The following is a 17553-nucleotide window of genomic DNA, read 5'->3' as shown; positions in this document are numbered from 1 at the left end:
AGACCTGAAACAGCCTTATCAATCCCCCCTGTTAAAATTATTGTGCGTGCATGTGTGGGGGGGGGGGGGTATTGTGTGTGTAGGTGGAGGGATTATGTGTGTATGGTAGGGGGGGGAGAACAGTATTTTGTGTGTGGGAGGGGATTGTGTGTGTGTGGGGGCGGATATGGTGTGTGGGGTGGGAGATTGTGTGTGGTGGTGAATTTTGTGTGTGTGGGGGGAATATTCTATGTGTGTGTGGGGCGGGGGGGTTGTGTGTGTGTATATGGGGGGATTGTATTTTGTGTGGATGGAATTGTGTGCGTGGGGGGATTGTATGTGTGTGTGTGGGGGGGTGGGATTATGTGTGTGTGTGTCAGGGGGAGGGGTTGTGCATGTCTGTGGGGGAAGGGGTATTGTATGGATCTGTGTGGTGGGAAGGATTGTGTGTTTGTGTGGGGGGGTATGATGTGTGGGGGTGGGAGATTGTGTGGGTGGTGGGTTTTGTGTGTGTGGGGTAAATTCTATGTGTGTGTGTGGGGGGGGATTGTGTGTGTTTGTAGGGGGACTGTATTTGTGTGGGTGGAATTGTGTGTGTGGGGAGGCAGGTTGTGTGCGTGGGGGGATTGTGTGTGGGGGGGAGTGGGATTATTATGTGTTTGTGTGTGTATTGGGGGGAGGGGTGGTGCATGTCTGTGGGGGGGTATTGTATGTGTCTGTGTCGTGGGGAGGATTGTGTGTTTGGGGAAGGAATTGTGAGATGAAGGAAGAGTAAAAACGTGGGAGAGGGCAACAGTGGGGGAGGAAAATAGAGGGGGCTAGAAAGGACGGTGAAGGGGTTAACCAGGCTCACTAATAAAGGTTCAGCCCACTTGGTTACCCCTGATCCGTGTGTTGGGGTACTAGAGTGTCAGCTCTTGGACCCAGATGTCCTAAATGCATTACTGTGACTGTGTGCAAATTATGCGACATTAAAGATTTATGTGTGTTTTGCCTTTCCTGGGATTCTGGGACTGGGAGATTTCTAGGCTGTACATTTCAGGGTGAGTTTGTCAGAAAAAGTCTTTATAGAATGTGTCTATGTATCAGGGTTCTGGGAGTTATGGGATACCCCAGGAGTTGGATCTGGGAATCGAGTGAGATTCTCGTATGGAGCCAAACACATTGCTTCAGGCAAAATCTGACTTTGAAAACGCTATTTCGACTCACCGCCAGGATTCCTGCTGCAGCATCTTCCAGACAAGGTAAACAGGCATGAAGGGGTTAATGTACACCTGCAATCATACCCAGGGTCCATAGTATAAAGAGGGGTCCCTAGTATAAGGAGAGATGCACAGATACAAGCCCAGGTAACCTGGTATAGGGGTTCAGGGGGTGCTCCAGCTAAGTGATAAAGCTGAGAGTGATTTCTTGTGTGGAAAAGTTTTTATAAGTTATTTCTAAAGTGTGCCAAGAATGAGGCTAGTGAGTATAGGCACTACATACACTTACTCCATCCCTGATACCAGAACTGGGACTTATATATTTGTAACCCACAGAAGACAGGACACTATATTTTATTAAAGAGTTATATTTAATAGGTATATGTACTGATAACCTGTGAATGAACTGTGGGATTTCCAAGTCATGGATTCCAAGTGACCAGATGGCTACCATGCTTGGTGCCTATGGGTCTATGCGGACTCCTGACTTGAAAGCCGGGATGCCAAGCTGTTAGAACAGGAGGGATACTGCAGTTCTGCTTGAGTACCCGCATCCTAGGCTAACACAGGGCTATCCGGCCACCATTTGCCAGAGTCCAGACTCTGTGGAGCCTGGACAGCGTGTGGGCTCAGTATGCAAAGAGGCAGAGGTGCCAGGTTGGCGCATGCCCTTTGGCAGACTGAGAAAAGGTACCCACCCGGCTTTACAATACCGGCAAATCGGTAATTGGCTGGCAGGAGAATTCCCACTCTCTGGTAGGCTGTAGAGGTTGGTGAATGGGACCCTGAAACCCATAAGAAACCTTGCAGCCAATGCGAAGCGGAGATTCCAAGCACCAAACCAACAGCAGCAAATTCAAAGATGCTCTGTGCTGAATAGACGCGAGCCGGCTTCAAAGATTTTGACTCAAGGATTCTTCTAAATTCCACTTCCGAAGAACGTTGCAGTCACGTCTGGCATTGCATGCCGAAATCCGTTCCAGGACTTTCGTGAGTACCTACCGGTCATTGAAAGGGCTCCAACTGAGGTCATTTTTGTGAATTTCTTTTAGAGGATAGATTTATTCATTAGTCCCATTCCCAGTATGTGTGTTAACCCTGTAAATTGTGTTACAATGGGGGCTATGCACTAAGCTCTGCGTTTTTGCTCACGATTTGTAATGGTTTGCTCGGCCGAAAAAAAGTGAAGCCAAAGGCGTGATTCACTAACATGTTCAGGGAATTTTTTTCCGGGCAAGCAAAAATATGCTCGATTGCGCAAGCTGCTTCCCCCCCCCCTCCCGCTATCATGCTTAAACTTGTGAAGCGCTATAGATAATAGAAAAAAAAGCCTGTAAGAACTGCATGGAGATGCTGCATCTCAATGCATGGCACCTACAGGCGATCGTACTGTATAAATATACATTACAATACTAGTGTACATGAGCAGGTAGTCTCCTGAACTGAAACGCATTGGTTTAAGCCTCATGGACCCCCTACTTCATGAGATACAGGCCCTGACACTAGCATCCGATGCCCCTTATAGGGACCTGTAACTCGGTAGACATATGACTCCCTTTGGATGACGTCACATCCTTTCTCCCCCAAACCTCTGTCACATGATATACTACATCCAATCAGATTGTTAATATAGTTCCCATGATCTGATTGGTTCTTGTACCATGTGACGGTGGCCATCTTGCTTTTGATGTTGCCATCTTAAAGGGAAATGAAGCACAGCCATTCTGATTGGCTGGCTTCATTTCCTTTACATGACGTCACAACCGCCCCGCCCCCCACCCCCAACAAAATCACATGGTTTTCACTGCCCAATCAGGGCTGTGGGAACCATTTGATGGAAATGTGACATCATAGGCCTATAAAAGCATATGTTGCCTCATTTTAGAGCAAGAAGCCGGGGAGGATGGACCTCCTCCAGCAAGAAGAGGACAAGGGTGTGCTGGAAGAAGATACAGATGAAGAGGAAGAGACAGATGAAGACCCCGAAGACCCCAGAAGACCATGAAGAGTAACGGTATGGATTACAAATGTAAAGAAAGAGACTAAGTTTTTTTTTTTTTTTTTTTTTACCATGTTCCTGTGCGTGGTTTAGTTCGTGAGTATACGGTATCCCTGGGATTCGGTGGGTGAGGTCATCTAAAGGTAAGTAAACAAAATAAATATATGTTATTTTACTTTTGCAATTTTTTTAAAACATTTTTAATGTGATTGTTTTTTTTATGCACATTTATTGCCCCTGTGTTTATGTATGTCCCTATGGCTATACATACGTACATACATACAGGGACACTCAATGGGTATTTTGGATTTTGATTTTTAATGTAATTGAATTATTTTGGATGCCCATTTATTGCCCCTGTAGTTATGTATGTCCCTATGTATATACATACATACTGTACATACATACATACATACAGGGGCAATCAATGATTGTTTTTGCAAATGCTTGTTTGCCTTGTTTGGATGTATTTTAGATGTAGTTTGTTTGTTTGTTTGTTTAGAAATGTTGGTGCAATGTAATTTTTATTTATTTAGATGTAATTTTTTGTGGGGGTTGCAATAGTTTATTCGTTTATTTCAGGATGGGGCTTGCTTTTTAATAGTGGCTTCCTTTTTGTAGTTACTGTAGATTTTGGCTGATGGTGATTACTTTGAACTTGCATTTATTTCTGAATGGTTTTGTTGTGTTATTTTAATAGTGACTTGGGTCATTGATTTTGGATTGGATTAATTGATGGTAATTTATTTCTGTTTACTTCTTGCTTTGTTTTTAATTTCTTATTGTTTTGATGGCATTGGATCTTGTTTGTAATTGTTTCTTTTAATTTGAACATTGATTGGCATAGTGTTACATGATGCACAGATTATTTGCATCATTTACACACTGTACCATTCAATTGTTTGATTGGCATTTTTATAGATTTATTTGGCTATGTGCTGTGTTTTATTTTGAGATGCGCTATATTTTATTTTGCAATGTGCTTTGTTTTTTATTTGGCAATGTGATGATTTAATTTTGCAATGTGCTGTGTTTGATGTAGCTATGTGATGTTTTTATTTGTGCATGTTTTGGTAATCCTTAATCATTTCTTTGTATATTGGTTAATCATGCCCATATTATATACTAGCTGATATACCCGGCGTTGCCCGTGATGTAATGTTCTGCCTCCCCCATCCTCCCTCTCAACTCTCTTCCCCCCCTCTTCACAGCTGTTCAGGCTTCCCCCTTCTCTCCTGACTCCCTCTCTCCCCCTCTCTCCTGACTCCCTCTCCCCCCCCTCTCTCCTGACTCCCTCCCCCCCCTCTCTCCTGACTCCCTCTCCCCCCTCTCTCCTGACTCCCTCTCCCCCCCTCTCTCCTAACTCCCTCCCCCCCTCTCTCCTGACTAACTCCCGCCCCCCTCTCTCCTGACTGAATACCACCCCCCGCCTGTCCGCTGTGCGCCGCCATCTTACCGGGGGCAGCTACAGGAGGAAGGGGGTCCTTTGGAGGCTGCTTACCCACTGCCTGTCCCCTTGCCGGGGAGGGAGGTAAGTGAGCATTGGTGGCTGGGGCAGGAGGGCCGCGCCGCGCTTCCCCTCTGTCCAGTAGCCGGTGGGGGGGAGGGAGAGGGAGAGAGAGAGAGTGTTGGGTGACGTCATAGAGCCGGGTGATGTCATAGAGCCACCAATCTGATTGGCCAGAGGCTGAGGACCAACCAGATTCACCGCAGCTAGTACCAACCTTTCGATTTTATATATTAAGATATATATTATGTATGGGCATGATGAAGCCACTGTACAAATTAATGGGTGAAGGGTGGGGATAGTTGCCTGGGGAGCGTGGTTAGACCTCGTGGGTGGGTATCGGGGCAGGATGGGTTAACCCCTTAATTGCTTTCGCAGTTATTAACCAATAATGTATTAAGGGGTTAGGGGACATTTCATTGTATTTGCTATGAATTTTTCCGGCAACGGAGGACAGGGACCTGCAGTATCCTGTGGAGGACACCCATCATAATGCAGGGAAAGTAGAACTGTATTTATTTACTTATTTATGCTGGTTAAGGTGTTTAAAAATGGGCAAATAACTATTATCCAGATATGGATAATAGATTATTTTGCACATTACTGTACTGTATGTATGTGTTTTGTGGTGGGGGGGGGAGTTGTTTTATTTAAATGTAGGAAATGTTTTATTTTTTTTACATACAGGGTTGGTACCTTAGGTCTGCGGGGACCTATGGAGACCACCTGAGGACCCCCGGATGCCCAGGGTACCACCTGAGGACCCCCAGATGCCCACAGGTACTATCTGCGGACCCATGGGGGACACCTGCAGGGAAGAACCAGGGGGGCCCCGCAGGGACCACCCAAGGGCCCCAGCCCCCTGTGGGAACCACCTGAGGGCCCCCAGACACCTGTGGGGATGAACCGGGGACCCCCAGACACCCACTGGCCCACCTGTGGACCCCATTGTGGGCCAAAGTGACCCGCAGGGACCACCTGGAGGCCCACAGCGCCTAGCTGGGATCACCCGGAGACCCCCAGACACCTGTGGGCACACACCTCTGGTGCACTTTCGGGACTGCGGACACCTGTCAGGACCACCAGGGAGTACCATAGGCCTGGGGTATAAAGCATGTATGTAAAATAATAAATCATGTTTTTATGGGGGCACAGGGGATGGGTGGGTTATGTATTAATGTTTATTAAATGTGGTAATGTTTATTGTGGGGTTTAGGAGGTGGGTAGTGGGCTGTTCTGTGTAGTGTTTTTATTGTGAGTAGAGAGGGTGGGTGAAGGGGTATTGTCCCCAAGGGGGTGGGTGGTTAGTCCTCCCTGGTTGGTAGTGGGGGAGGATGGTTAGGCCTCCCGGGTGATACTGCGGGAGGGTGGGTTAACCCCCTAATTACTCTAGTGGTTACTAACCGCTGAGGTGATTAAGGGGTTTGGGGGACATTATATTTTCTCTTTTTATTCTTGTGTATTGTTTGCATCCCTGGAGGGCAGGGACGGGTTGAGGATGAAGACGGCCTTCATTGTGGCAGCCTGGCAGGGGTGAGTGCAAGATGTATTTATTTTATTTCTGATGCTTCTTGTATTTGAAATGGGCAAATGCATTATTATACATATGTGGATAATAGTAATTTTGCCCGTTACTTTACTGTATATGTTTGGGGGGGGGGTGTATATATTTAAAAGTCTCCCTCTCTCCTCTCTCTCGCCCTTCTCTCTCTCTCTCTCTCTCTCTCTCCCCCTCTCTCCCCCTCTCTCCCCCTCTCTCTCCCTCTCTCTCCCTCTCTCTCCCTCTCTCTCCCTCGCTCTCCTTCTCTCTCCCTCTCTCCACCAAGGGCCAAATACCACCTTCACCCACCCCTGCTACCCACAATAAACCTGGCACGGGTGGTTAACCCCTTCTTTGCCTTAGCGGTTAGCCGCTAAAGTAATGAAGTGGCTGTAAATGCATTTTTCCTGCATCTGATGCATGCCGGAGGGCTCCGGTGCTGGTATTAATGGGTATCAGCTCCGGAGACCCCCGGCATCAATCTGAGGCAGGAAAAAGGCCAAAATATTTTCTAAGTGCCGTCTCGCCGCCCGTGCCGATACTTCTCCCCAGCAACTTGCCAACTTTAGTTGTCGAGACGGATTGGCGGGCAAATCTCAATTCTAGAGTGGCGATCAGCTGCGAAAAGCTGCTCGGGGCTACTAGAATTGAGCGGGTTTCAAAAAGTGGCGATGAGTGCCGAAAAGTGGTTTATCGCCACGCGGCTGCCGATAACTTTTTATCGGCAAAAAAAATGCAGATTCTTTGTGTTTTTGTCAGCTCATCTGCGTTTATGAATTGCTGAGGCATTTTTGGCGGGAAAATTGTGAAAACGGCTTTTTGGTGCTTAGTGCATGAGGCCTCTAGTCTGCTCATTTTCCTATCTGTTGCAAAACCTCACACCCTATTTGAACCATGGCTCTTTTTTTACATTAAGGATAGCCTTATCTATCCCAAGCATTCTTGAATTCCTGTAATGTACTAGCATCTACTACATCTGAATCACATCCCTAGCTAGTTACATGTAAGCTTCTTTAAAATGAATGTATTTTTCCATCTGTCAGGATTTCCCTTGTTTAAAACAGCTGTGTGATCAAGCTACCATAGATCCAAATTAGAAAAACAAATTAGAAAAACAAAAGAATCCGCTGCTAACAGACGAGGGGAAAGAAAAGCCTTTTTGTTTTGTATCATTTTTCCTGTTCTAGGGAGTAGCTCTGCCTCTCCCCAAAGCACAGAATGCGCATTTTCACATAGCTTTCCACACAAGTTCTGAAGATACATTTGGGTTAAAGCCAACGTTCCACAGAGTAGAATGTGAACTATCAACCTCTTAACCTTGTCCTCCATTATTTTGGCATGTTGCAGATAGCAGCCTATTTATAAGACTAATGAAACTAAGCTTTATAAAACTAAGCTTTATAAATATATAAAGAAGACTTAATGCAAACGATATAGTAATATCTATAATATAATATATAATAAACAACTACCTGTTTAAGTTCAAAGTAGAATACAGGCATACCCCGCATTAACGTACGCAATGGGACCGGAGCATGTATGTAAAGCGAAAATGTACTTAAAGTGAAGCACTACCTTTTTCCACTTATCGATGCATGTACTGTACTGCAATCATCATATACGTGCATAACTGATGTAAATAACGCATTTGTAACAGGCTCTATAGTCTCCCCGCTTGCGCACCGCTTTAGTACAGGTAGGGAGCCGGTATTGCTGTTCAGGACGTGCTGACAGGCGCATGCGTGAGCTGCCATTTGCCTATTGGGTGATATGTACTTACTCGCGAGTGTACTTAAAGTGAGTGTACTTAAAGCGGGGTATGCCTGTACTGTCATTTTATATTTCCAACATGCTATATTGTTTCTGGAAATGCAGGTGGCTGGCGTTAACCCCAGGATGCCTTGTATCATCTTCCAGCAAGAATGGCAACATGTACCGTAACTACTAATTTTCTATTTACTTTGTTTGGTCAGCCTTTTTAAACCAAGGATGAAGCTCCATATTGGAGCAAATTGCATTGGGGGACCTTTGCATGCTGCTATTTTGCATTTGTCTACATTATGCTGTAAAGATTTCTGCAATAAAGATTTTTGATTTGATTCCTATGTGAACCTATGTTCAGAATGTTGAACTTTCCTGTCTGCTACTAATCCCACCCTAGTACAGGCGCAGTCCATTCAAGTTAGCAGATTCCGCCACTCTGAAATCTTACTCCACTTCTCCACCTGCATCTCTCTCATCTATCCATGACAAACATGCACACTCTGCCCAGGATAATAACTGTTCCTTGTGTGCTCCCCAAGACAAACTTGCCCTATCACTATCCTCTATCCCTTCTCTTCCTGTTTTTGTTTGCATATGTCATTAATCTTACAATAAACTACAAAGATAAAGTTGAGCTTACTAATTAAATCTTAATGCTACCAATAAATCCTAGTAGGCACGTGGTGCGGAAGGATGAAGGACTCTTTTGCACACTGTGGGATAATAGGGTGCTGCATCTGTATGTCTTAATACTGAATGCTGATTCAATCTCATTAGTTTGTGAGTGGATTTGTATATACTTGCTTCTGTTAAGTACAGATTATTACACGATGGAGTTTCCGCTCTGTGTTTTTTTTTTTGCAGATGTCAACCAACTGTACAATAATCATAACTCTTACACTGATTACTGATATGCACAAGCAGAGGAGTACGATAGTTAAGAGACTCAGGATACCTACCTGAAAACCTTAATTCTCCAAGAACAACTAGCAAAGTCATGATTGCTGAATTCCTCAATACAATTTAACAGAAGCCGTCCCACCCAACACCATAATAACCAGTCCATACCATTATTTTGGATGAAAACGGCCACAGCATTTATAAAATAAACATAACTGTAGTTCTTGCCATCCATAACTATTTAACACATTTTAACATATGCCAGCGACTGGCTTCAAGGCTAGAAGGCATGTATCAACCTTATTAACCCACAGGTTAGCACAACACAAGCCGCACAGCTAAAAAGGTGTTACTGTACGTTACTTTTCCAATGCCATATATGGCCAACAAAAACATCATCAGCTTTTAACCTCATACAACTGTCAAGGAGATCCTGCTGCGACAACATCAAAATTCATTGCATTAGACATCATGTTTTTATACATCGCAATATAAAATGACATTAACACAATAAAACATACTAAATATACAATACATTCATTATTATTATTTTTTTAAATATATAATGGGAGGGAGGGCCGTAAAATGAACTTCTCTTGTTGTTAACCTAAAATGGTTGACACTTACTGTCAGTTAGCCCAACTGTCCTATTAGCTCTGCCATCTTATCCGAAGCTGCCAATGACAACAACTTTACAAAAAATTCCATGTGCCAAGCTTTCCCAACCAAATGTATTAACACCTTACCAACACAGGTTATTCCTCATCAGCAATCACAATCTTGCCACGTCTCATTTGACCCCAAGAAGCCGGCGGGTCAACATCTCCTGCACCTGTTGGAGAAAAAAGAAGAAAAGGATGAAGAAAAGAAAGGAAACAAGATCTACACACCAGGGGCTCCTCTGCAACCAACTGAGGATCGTGGACTTCTAAGCACCATTGCTGATGAGGATCATTGCATCGTTGGTCAATAATTGGTGCCGCAGTTGGATGAGGATGAATGTTCATCACGACAAAGGTAAGAAACCCATTGATTGTCTTTTATTTACTTGTGTATTTTTTTAGGTTGCCCATTCATTGCCATTGTGGTAATCTTTGCCCCCATTTCCTACTGTGTAATGTATTGCACTATTATGTCAATGTGATTTTATTGTGTATTTATTTATATTTAAAACAAATGGGCAAATGGGCTATTAGCCACATTTGCTCATTTTGTGCTTATGTGAGGTGAGAGAAGGAGGATGGTGGTAGTTGCCCGGGAGGGTGGTTAGGCATCCTGGGTGGATAGTGGGGGTGGGTTGGTGGGGTTAACCCATTAATTACCATAGCGGTTAATAACTGCTAAAGTGATTAAGGGGTTACTGGCCGGTTGTTAGCTTTTTTATTTTACAGCTGGTGCCTTGGAAGAGGAACAGGAGGCCGAAGATGAGGACGAGGACAGCCTTTATCCTGGCAGGGTAAGTATGGCTTTTATTTACTACAGTACATGCTGGCTGGCTAATGGTTTATTTTTAATGGGCAAATGTGCTATTATGCAGATCTGGATTTTAGGGCTTTTGCCCACTACTGTACTGAAGTTGTTGAGGGGGGGGTTGTTGGGGATAGAGGGGGTGTGTAGTAGGATGCCCTTTGACTGCCAATGTGGCTACCTGTGCCTCAGTTAAGGGCAAAGGTAACCACAGTGACAATCAATGGATAAAATGACTAATGCATTTTTTGTATATTATTGTATTTCATTTTGAATGGGCAAAATCGCTATTTGCCATATTTTGCTATTGGCACTTTTGACCATTCCTGTGTGGTGTTGTTGGTGGTAGAGAAGGTGGGTGAAGGGGATAGTTGCCCAGGGGTGTGAGTGGTTAGGCCACGTGGAAGGGGTTAACCCCTTCATTACCTTTGCGGTAGTAACTGCTAAGGTAATGAATGGGTTAACTCCTACCAAGACCCTCCTGGGAGGACTAACCACCCACCATGGGGCAACTATAAGCTTCATTCACCCTCTCTACCACCAACAGACCGGGTAACGCTATTTAACCCCTTCATTGCTTTAACAATTAGCCACTAAAGTAATGAAGATGTGTTTTAATTCTAATAACATAGGATTCAAGCAGCGGGTCTCTGGAGCTGAACCGCATTCATTTCAAGTCCGGTGACACCTTGCTTCCTGAGGTACAGACTTCCGTATCGGTGCTCCGCTTAAGCACACCGGTCACATGTAGATGTCCTCCTCAGCTTCCCACACTGTCACCGTGCCCTGATGCGTCTCTCAGGTTTCTTCCTCCACCATGCCTCAGGCTGTGCTCACCTCCATATGAACCAGCCTGTTTGAGGCCTGCCGCCCCGATCACTCATCCTCTGTGTCACACTGTCACCATCATGGATACTGCCGAGCCTCACTAGCCAGCCCGTTGCAGGCCTGTGGCTCCTCTCGCCATTCCTCTTCTTCCACTACAGTTCTTAATCACCACCGAGGGTCGTCTCCACCGCACTGCTCCCACTTTTGGGAGTACTGGGGGCCTCGATCTCCTAGGCTGCTTTGCAGCCACTGCTGGCTCCTGTTATGGTAGGTATTGGCTCTGGCCTACCTGCTTACTTACATTTCCCCCTTACACCTCCCTGAGCCACACTCCCCCCATCCCTAGATACTTTAAGTTTTATAGCGGCTATAATAGCCTCCAAGTCAATATTTCCAACACCTCTTGGTGATGAATGTTTTTGGCTTGGAAATCAGCTTAGCTGGCCATCCAGTTAGCAAGGGCTAAAGCTAAGGTGTAGTCAGTTTTTCTTAAAGGAAATAGGTGTTATTTTATGTATTGTTTTGATTTAAAGGGACGGTGGGCCTGTTAGCATTTGATTAAATCCCTGTAAATAAACCTCATGTCAGAGAAGTACGATGTTTCCTGCCTTTATCTGGAACTAAAAGATGCTATAGCGTAGTGTGGATATCACAATTGGTGGCGTTTAATGCAGGAAGTCCAAAAGGCAATGAGCAGCGGAAACTGTGGGTTTGAAAATAAATGCGTAGGTTTAAAATGGCCGCCCACTTGGAGTGAACCGCAAATTCTGCAAGTAAAATCTGTCCCACTGTGTATGACCAGTTGTGATTATAGCATTCACAGAGAATATGTGGTGTGGATGCAATAGCACAAGAGGCCAGTGGATGAAGATATGTTATGGTGCTGAACCCAAGCAGAAAACCCCATTTTCTTCTGAAGAAAGTGAAAGTTGCAGCTAGCAAGTGCTGAGTGTAAAGTCGGCCCCGTTGGGTATGAAAGGAGTGATGTGCTGTGTAAAGGAAATAGCGCTTCCAAGAGGTCAAGGTGAACAATACACCTGAAGGTAGAAAATGGAGGATACAATGTGTTTTATGTGTAATATGCCTGGTCTCACAAAACAAGGTCCTTTCAGCAATGGGTATCCAGGCGTGGTCCCACAAAAGGAACAGCACCAGAAATGTTTATGGTGTGAAAAGCTGGACCACACCAAACACTGTCCCTTCAGGCTGGATGAGGATGATGATAATGATGATGACTTCTGCTAAAGGGGGCACGCAAAAAGGACAGTTCCCATTTTCAGCAGAAGCTCCAGAAAAATTTACCCCATGTGTTCAGGAAGGCGTGGGTTAGAAAAGACCAGAGCATTTGGCGCAATAGTCACGGGAATAACGACCAGCCTAGAGATGACAAAGGCTACCGCTACCGCCATATACAGAGAGCCGAGCGAATCAGAGAAAACAAGTACTGACTGGAAACTATACTATGCGATGTCCCAGAAAGATGTGCAAAACTTCATCACAGATTTAGAAGTTTCTCAGCAAGAGGCTAGCGCGCTCAAAGCAGAGCTGAAACTCTCACACCATGAGGTTTACGCTCTCAGCATGGAGGTCTGTGAATTGAAAGATGCTAAGGAAGAGATCCTGATTCGTTTGAGACTGTAAAAAGAGCAAATACAAGCCTGAGACAGTAAAATTCAGTACATACACTGTATTATATTGAGATTTATGAAATTTTGCTTCATTCTATAAATCAAAATCTCTGCCAGGACCGGGGTCACACACTTCTGTGTTTAATGATCTACCTTCAATGTATAAAAACGTAACTTTCAAGCTCCATACACGAGATACAACTTCAGATAGAAATCAAAAATACTTTGCATCAATCCCCACTTTCCTTTTCCTGGAAGCATAAAACCTCAATACACTTTGATATTATAATACACATTATAGCATCTTCCTACACGGATAATGTACTGTAAGTAACATGTGGTTCAAGAAACAGAGCTGGATTAAGTCTTTGGATTCCAGTCGAGATTGCATTAGAACATTTAGCATTAAAGATACTGTCAAAAATAATCGACATGCCCATTTTAACTGGTACATCTGAAAATATATCTTGGGTGACTATGGCACTATATTTTTCATTGATAAAAGAATCTGTCTGTTTTCCTTTAGGCTTCTTCCCTTTAAACTTCTTAGGTCAGTGTAAGATTGACAACAACCATAGCTCTCAGCTTTTAAAAGCTTATACAGCAGACACTCATTCTTGCCAGCACTTTGTAGTTGAGTGAGCTAGTTTTGTTTGACCTTTCAGAGGTTTAAAAACCTTTGTGAAGCACACATCTTATCGGAGGAACCTTTTGTATTGAGTAAAAAAACAATGTTTAGAAATATATCAAGAAAAAAGATATTGTTTTTTCTGCACTTTTAGACTTCTATATATATTGTGAAGCCCACACCACATTGCAGTCTCTGAGTCCCAGATTAAGGACAGAAACATTGTATTTCTCTATACAGGGGGTTTATTTACAGGATTAAACCATACACCAACAGATCCACCATCCCTTTAAATCAAAACAAAACATAAAACAAACTACACCATAGCTTTATCCCTTACTAACCGGATGGTCAACTAAGCTGGTTCCCACCCCAAAATATGTACTATTATGACTGAACATATAAAATCTCTGTACACAGCACTAAATGGTTTTGCTTATCTTTTAGTCCAGGGTTTGAAGCAGATGTCCCCGCTTCCGCACGGCCTTCCTTCCAAGGCGGAGCTCGGCCCCACAAGAGCTCACAGAATTTCTCCTGTCTACGTCCAATGTTAAGGATAGGACAACCCCGCTTCAGCACGGTCTCTCGTCCTTCCTTCCTCTTCCTGGGATTAACAGCCCAGGCAGTCCCAGCAGACTCTGTGACCACCGTTCATTGGGTCTAAGGGGCTGTGCCAGCTTTCATAGCTGGGGAGAACTCTTCTCTGAGAAACAGCAGTCAGTCTCTCAATAGCAGCTCTCTAGGTCTGCCTTAAAACACTTCCTTGTTCATCCTGCTCAATTCGGAAGAGGCTGCTGCTGGCTTCTCTTGGAGATTAACTCTCTCTGATGGAAAGGTCTCATAGCTGCACTATTCCAGCACATAGAGGACACTGATGGTATCACAACGTATATATATATATATATATATATATATATATATATATATATATATATGTAGAGGTATCAGTACCGTGTTAGCCGAGCTTCAATAATCAAAAAATAAATAGATGATACCGTTCTGTGGCTAACGAAATGCTTTTATTTGTGCGAGCTTTCGAGATACACTGATCTCTTCTTCCGGCGATGTTACAATGAATGAAGCAAGCAAAAGCTATACTATAAACAGTGTCTATTGGAATGTTATCTGTGCTGGTCCTTCCCCCGGTGTGGATGTGTTTTATGGCTGGAGGTGTCAAAAGGTTCCTGAAAGCAAGTGATGAAAGAGTGTGTATGTGTATCAGTGTGAATTAACATGAATGGAGTGCCCACAATATATACAGTGCTTTACAAAAGGTGTGTGTGGAGTGGGAGCGGATATAAATGGTGTGGGTGGGTGTGGAAATGTGAGTGTTAGTAGCATAACTAAAAGTGTGTGTGGATACTATGTGGTCCCTATTTTTGTATAGGGATGGAAAAATAAGGAGTATAAGTATGTGTGAGAGACAGCTGTGTGTGCATACATATAGCACAGTATGTACAGACATGGCCTATAGCGCTCATGGGAAGAGAGTTCACTTGTGTCAGTAATGACTCATAAAATTTCGATCTCTGTTTAGGCCACTGCTAAGTGTCCCGAACAGTTGCATAAATTTGTATTCATGCAACCGTCTCTCTTTCGGTGTTTTAAGATTACCTTTGAGTATGGCAACCCTCAGATCGTTCATCTTATGGCCAGAGTCAGAGAAATGTTCGCCAACAGGACTGTCTCTTGTTCCGCGTGTGATGCTGTGGCGGTGCAGGTTCATTCTCTTGTTTAGCCCCTGCCCTGTCTCACCTATGTAGTAGCAGCCCCCTGGGCATTTCATGCACATGATGAGGTACACGACATTGCTGGAGAAACAGGTGAACCTTCCTCTGATTTTGTATTCCCGATTCCTGTGTGGTATTTGTATTGTGTCCGCTGTGTAGAGCATTGCGCAGGTTTTGCATCTTGGGTCCTGGCATGGTTTTGTCCCGCATTCAGTTGTACTGCTGAATACTTTACTCCTCACCATAATATTCTTGAGATTATGGGGTTGTCTGTATGATAATAAGGGTGCTTCAGGGAAGACCTGTTGCAGTCTTGTATCTTCCTGGAGGATGGGTTGTAGTTTCCTGGCGATCTTGCGTAGGGCACCTAGGTGTGGGTTATATGTGTCCACCAAAGGTACCCTGTCGCTTGTCTCCTTCTGTTTGTATTCAAGGAGATCAATTCTTGGTATTCTGGTGGCTTTGTGAATTTGCTGGTCTACAATTCTGTGGTTGTACCCACGGTTTATAAAGTCTGATATCAAGGCTTTAATCCGCTGGTCTCTGTCTGCTGTGTCGGAGCATATCCGGTTGTATCGTATTAGATAATAAGCCAGACCACTGTACCAGGGTACTAACAATTGATATAGTACCTATTGTGTCATATAATGGGTACTATCCTCCTGAAGACAGGTAATGTGTGGTGCAACCCACTCACCATCAGTATCATTGGCAGGTTCCCCTGAAAAATATACAAGTACTCACATCCTGGTAGGGCAGGCAGGCAGGCTGTGCAGCTACTCAATGCAATACAGGGAAAAGGGAGACCAAAAAGCGCACCAGCACAAACGGAGCAGGAAGAACCCAGGACAAAAAAAATAATTAAAAGGGCACTTTAATGTGACAAAAGACCCAGCACTGTGAGAATTGAGAGTACACTGATACTGTATTTCATCAGGGTGTGAAAATATTTGTCAGTCACTATGGTTTACAGTCACATGGTTTACAGTCACATGTTTTAAATACAATACAGTACATTCTTTAATATCTTTAAAATAAAAATATATAAATCCTGTATATACAGTAAGTATAATGTAACATAATCCGTTCTGTGGGTCTGTAGGGGTATACATGACTGTATTCTGGTTACTTTGGATGTAGAGGGATTGTATTCCAGTATCAGGCATGATCAGGGAATACAGGCAGTCAACCACTTCCTCAGCACACGCAGTCAACACCACCATAAACATAATATCTTCACAGTGGAATTACTACAATTCGTTCTTAAAAGAAACTATTTCTGGTTCAACAAAACCATTTACCACCAGATACAGGGCACGGCTATGGGCACTAAATGTGCCCCTACGTATGCGAACCTGTATCTGGGATGGTGGGAATCAGAGATAGTTTTCTCTGAGGAATTGGAATATCTAACCACCTTTGTGGAAATGTGGTTGCGTTTCATCGATGACGTGCTGATAGTGTGGCGCGGGACTGAGGCTTTGTTGAAAGACTTCATTGAAATTCTCAACAAAAATGACCTCAACCTCCGCCTGACTCTTGAATACAGCCCTAAACAAATTTGCTTCCTTGACCTACTGATTACGAAGGATGACACTGGCAATCTTGAAACGACTATATATCGTAAAAAGACAGCCACAAACAGCATACTCCTAGCCAGCAGTCATCACCCCAAATCCCTTATCAGGGGGATACCAGTGGGGCAGTTTCTTCGCTTAAAAAGAAACTGCAGTAAGGATCAAGATTTCGAGGAAAAGGCGAGGGACATGAAGGAAAGGTTCACCGAAAGGGGATACAGTCAAACAACAATTAAAAGAGCATATAAATGGGCAAAGCATAAAGCCAGATCGGAACTGGTTATGGATAAAACAACTCAGCCAGAACAAAGAACAGTAAGATTCATAGGCACCTTCAACAAACAATGGAAGGTGGCTAGGGAAGTCCTACAGAAACACTGGCACATACTAAGGGCGGATGAAGACTTATGCGATTCCATACCAACTTTTCCAGCAATGGTCATCAGACGTGCAAAAAACCTGAGAGACCATCTGGTCCATAGCCACTACAATGTGGCAATACCAAGGGCCACTTGGCTACCACCCCGTATAAACGGCAATTACCATTGCCAAAGGTGCAAGGCCTGTCAGCATATGACTGTTTCTAAAACCTTCAGCAATCACAACAACAGAAAGCATTTCGATATACGCAAATTTATCAACTGCAATACAGTGGGAGTAATTTACATGGGAACATGCAAATGTGGGGAAAAGTACGTGGGCAAAACCCGCCGCCCACTCAAAATACGGATACTCGAGCATGTGGGCTCTATCCGGAATAAGCTAGATACTCCAGTGGCCAATCATGCCAACAGGTGCCAACCT

Source organism: Ascaphus truei, chromosome 7 (assembly GCF_040206685.1).
Source record: "Ascaphus truei isolate aAscTru1 chromosome 7, aAscTru1.hap1, whole genome shotgun sequence".
Lineage (NCBI taxonomy): Eukaryota > Metazoa > Chordata > Amphibia > Anura > Ascaphidae > Ascaphus > Ascaphus truei.
Note: the sequence above shows the minus strand (reverse complement) of the source record.